Source organism: Oratosquilla oratoria, chromosome 37, assembly GCF_046742065.1.
Source record: "Oratosquilla oratoria isolate Oo_2021 chromosome 37, ASM4674206v1, whole genome shotgun sequence".
NCBI classification, from domain to species: Eukaryota; Metazoa; Arthropoda; class Malacostraca; order Stomatopoda; family Squillidae; genus Oratosquilla; species Oratosquilla oratoria.
Window position 1 is genome coordinate 11250594 of NC_134813.1, and position 5000 is coordinate 11255593.

The following is a 5000-nucleotide window of genomic DNA, read 5'->3' on the forward strand; positions in this document are numbered from 1 at the left end:
TCCTCTCCTCTGTCTCCCCTCCCTCCTTCACTCTGCGTCCTTTCTCTCTCTCTCTCCCCCCGCCGCCATAGTCTTCTTGCTTCTCTTCCTGCCTGCCTGCTCGGCTTCTTTCATTGCTTCCTTCCTCTCTTCCTTCTGCCGTGCCCCTCGTCGTTTCCTGCCCTCCCACTTGCTCGTTCCCTCGGCCTTCCGCTTTCTTCTTGCTTCCTCCCCGCTCTGATCCTCGTCTCCGCCTTTTTTCGTTTCCCTCTTCCTGTCAGCTCTCTGTTCCCGCCTACTCCCTCTCTTCTCCCTCGCCGTCCGTCTTCCCCCCTTCTCTCCTCTTCCTTTCCTCTCCTCTTTCTCCCTTCCGCTCCGTTCTCTCTTCCATTCCTTCTTCCAATCGTTCCCTCACTTCGTTCTATCCGTTGCATACTCTCTCTCCGCTCTCTCGCTCTCTCTCTCTCTGCTCTCTCTCTATCTCTCTCTCTCGTCTCGCTCTCTCTCTCTCGCTCTCTCTCTCTCGCTCGTGCGCTCTCTCTCTCTCGCTCTCTGCTCTCTCTTCTCGCCTCGCTCTATCCATTCCTTTCCCCTCTCCCCCCACTCCCCCCCTACCTTCCTACCGCCGCTTTCTACCTACGCTACCTTCCTTCTTACCTTACACCTTCCCGCTTACCTCCCGATCCTACCTGCTTACCTTACTAGCCTGTCCCTCCGGACCGCCTACCGTTCCCTTCTTACACTCCGACCTTCCCTCTTACCTCCCTACACTCCTTCTTTATCCTTACTGACCTTCCCTCTGACCTCCCTACCTTCCTTCTTACCTTGTCTTACCTTCCCCTCGTACCGCCCCTACCTTCCTTCTTACCATTACTACCTTCCCTCTTACCCCTCACCCCCCCTACCTTCCAGAGTGTCCAGCAGACCGGCCAGATAAACTGCCCCCCCGAAACTGCCGTCTGACCGTGATCGTTACATTCCCTCAGGTCAGCCAGTCCGTTCCGGAGGAAAAGCAGAACTATGCCATAGATAAAGCCCTACACAGCCGGAGTGTAGGGAGGTAGTAATGCCATAGGGTAATCCAGTAAGGCCGGAGGTAAGGTAGTAAGGCCAGAGGTAAGCCAAGTAAAGGCCGGATAGTAAAGGTAAGAGGCCAGAGGTAAGCCGTAAGGCCGGAGGTAAGGTAGTAAGGCCAGAGGTAAGCCAGTAAAGCCGGAGGTAAGGTAGTAAGGCCAGAGGTAAGTCAGTAAGGCCGGAGGTAAAGCAGTAAGTCCAGAGGTAAGCCAGTAAAGCCGGAGGTAAGGTAGTAAGGCCAGAGGTAAGTCAGTAAGGCCAGAGATAAGGTAGTAAGGCCAGAGGTAAGTTAGTAAGGCCGGAGCTAAGGTAGTAAGGCCGGGAGTAAGTCAGTAAGGCCGGAGGTAAGGTAGTAAGGCCAGAGGTAAGCCAGTAAGGCCGGAGGTAAGGTAGTAAGGCCAGAGGTAAGTCAGTAAGGCCGGAGGTAAGGTAGTAAGGCCAGAGGTAAGTCAGTAAGGCCGGAGGTAAGGTAGTAAGGCCGGGAGTAAGTCAGTAAGGCCGGAGGTAAGGTAGTAAGGCCAGAGGTAAGCCAGTAAGGGCGGAGGTAAGGTAGTAAGGCCAGAGGTAAGTCAGTAAGGCCGGAGGTAAGGCATTCCCGGCGAGCGGGTGAATGGGTCCTTCGCTGTTAGGTAAGGCGGGTCCATTAGGAGCTGGAAAGAACTTTTGCAGGTAGATGGAGGTAGATGGAGGTAGATGGAGGTACATGGGAGATGAACGCCCACTCCTTTCAATCTTTAAGCCCTGCTCTGCTTGAGTCTGAAAAAAAAGCGAGAATCACTTATGTGGCAACACTGCCCAGCTGTTTCTCGGGTGGTGTTGCCATACGAGTGAGTTTTTTTTCGGATTTGCTGAAATAATGTACAAGTGTTCATTGACTTTTATGTGCTTTATTTTTTATCTATGCGTTTCCTGATTCAGTTATCTACTTATTTATCTTTTATTTTTTCATTTTAGCTTGCTACAATGAACACAGACAATCTGACCACACTGAGAATAGGATGGATCTTTATATGTTATATATATATTATATATATTATATATATATATATATACATATCATATATATATATATATATATATACATATACATACATATATATATATAATATAAATATATATATTGTGTGTGGTGTGTGTGTGTGTGTGTGTGTGTGCATATATATTATATATTATATAATTATAATATGTATATATACTTATATAATATATATATACATATATATACAATATATATACATAAATATATATATATATTTCAACAAAAACCCAAAGTGTTGTATAAGAAGCAATGAAATAAATAGATTCCATATATTTCGATCACGGACTGTGATCCTCTTCAGTGGAATACAGAGTAGAGGAGCAAAAGGCATGTCTTATAAACAGTAAAAGAAGAAACATGGATAGGACTCAGGTAGCGTCTAATGCTTTGCGGGGCAGGTCACCCGCCTTCACCAGAGATGGTAGTAATTTGTGGACTGCCCAGGTGGTAATGCAGTCAGGTGACCATTGTCCATGAGATATATTGAAATTTGGAAATTTGTTAATCAAGGATGATTCTATTATTTTCCTTTTAAAACTGCACTTTGAATTGAATATAATTTTTGCTTCATCCCAATCTATACGCTGTCTTCCAACACGTAGACAAGGAAGGCCACCGTATAGATTGGAATGAAGCAAAAATTATATTCAATTCAAAGTGCAGTTTTAAAAGGAAAATAATAGAATCATCCTTGATTAACAAATTTCCAAATTTCAATATATCTCATGGACAATGGTCACCTGACTGCATTACCACCTGGGCAGTCAACAAATTACTATCATCTGGTTGACGGCGGGTGACCTGCCCCGCAAAGCATTAGACGCTACCTGAGTCCTATCCATGTTTCTTCTTTTACTGTTTATAAGACATGCCTTTTGCTCCTCTACTCTGTATTCCACTGAAGAGGATCACAGTCCGTGATCGAAATATATGGAATCTATTTATTTCATTTCTTCTTATCCAACACAGTGGGTTTTTGTTGAAATTTACTAATGTGTTACGACATTACTTTGTAGTTATATGTATATATATATATATATATATAATGTATATATATATATATATATACATATATATATATATATATATATATATATATATATGTATATATGAACAGCCTTTAATAAGCACAGTATTCAAATAAACGAGTTTCACATTATTATCAAGCTTCTCATCTATAATCTCTTTTCAATATTTTCCTTGATGCACTCCTTGAGACGCTTCCATCAGACACAGAAAGGTCAGACAAGGAGACAAGGTCAAGGCGTCCGTGTGCATGAATCACATCACAACCGTGTCAACACAATGGCACACTTGACGTAGTCTATTCTGGTTGACGAAAGACGATTTTATTCAGCCTTGGGGTGGTGGACCAAGAAATGAACGTGGTCTAAGTCGACGGAGACTCTCATAGTGGCCAGGCATCTTTCGTCAGCTGTATAAAATCGTTTGGTATCACCTAGAATGAAATATATAAAGTGTGGTATAATGTTAAGGAGAATAGGCTAACACCACCTTAGCGTGTCTAAACCTGGATGTTTTTACGTATGTGAATATATGTATATATATATATATACATATATCTATATGTATATGTATAGTTACATTTATACATACATGTATGTCTACTGTATATGTATATGCACATTTACATGTATATGTATATTTATATGTATATATATGTTTATATGTATATATGTAGATGTATATGTATATGGTGTATATATATACATGTATGTACATGGCGTACATGTATATATATATGTATTTGGAGTATATGTATATTTCTATGTATACGTATACGTCTGAACTCGGTCATAAAAGCTCTCGCTGATGCCGGAAAATTTTATTTATCTAAGAAACTGTGACAATTCACATTAATTTACCTTTTTTGATTTTTTTTTCAACTCTCCTCCTCCTCCCCTCCTCCTCCTCATCCTTCTCTTCTTCCTCCTTAGTTGTCTTCCTCTTCCTACTCTTTCTGCTTCTCCTCTTCTCCTCTTCCTTCTCATTCTCCATATTTGAAATGTCCCATGCACTAAATACATGTATGTATGTATGTATGTATGTATGTATGTATGTATGTATGTATGTATGTATGTATGTATGTATGTATGTATGTATGTATGTATGTATGTATGAATGTATGTATGTATATATATATATATATACATATGTATATATATATATATATATATACAGTATGTATATATATGTATATATACAGTATGTATACATATGTATATATATACTGTATATATATAGTATATATACAGTATGTATATATACGTATATATATATATATATATGCATATATATGTATATAATATATGAATACATATATATATATATATATATATATATATATATATATATATGTATATATATGCCTATATATGTATATATGTATATATATATACATATATATATATATATATATATATATATATATATATATATACACATGTGTATGTATGTACGTATGTACGTATGTATGTATGTATTGTATGTGTGTGTATGTATATATGTATGCATGTATATATGTATATATGCATGTATGTATATATGCATGTATGTATGTATGTATGTGTGTATGTGTGCATGTATATATATGTGTGTATGTATGTGTCTGTATACGTGTGTATGTATATGTGTATTTATGTATGTGTTTTGTAAGTCTATGTATGTTTGTATACATGTATGTATATATGTATGTGTGTATGTATATATGTATCTATGTATGTATATTTATATTTATGTATGGGGTATATACATTTATGTGAATGTGTGTCACTATACACATGCTTTTTTGAACGTTGATTCAAAATACCTTCCATTTTCCATTTCGTGTTCCTGTGTAATTGTATTTCTCTCTTTGTTTTCATAAATGAATGCCTGTGTACGCAAT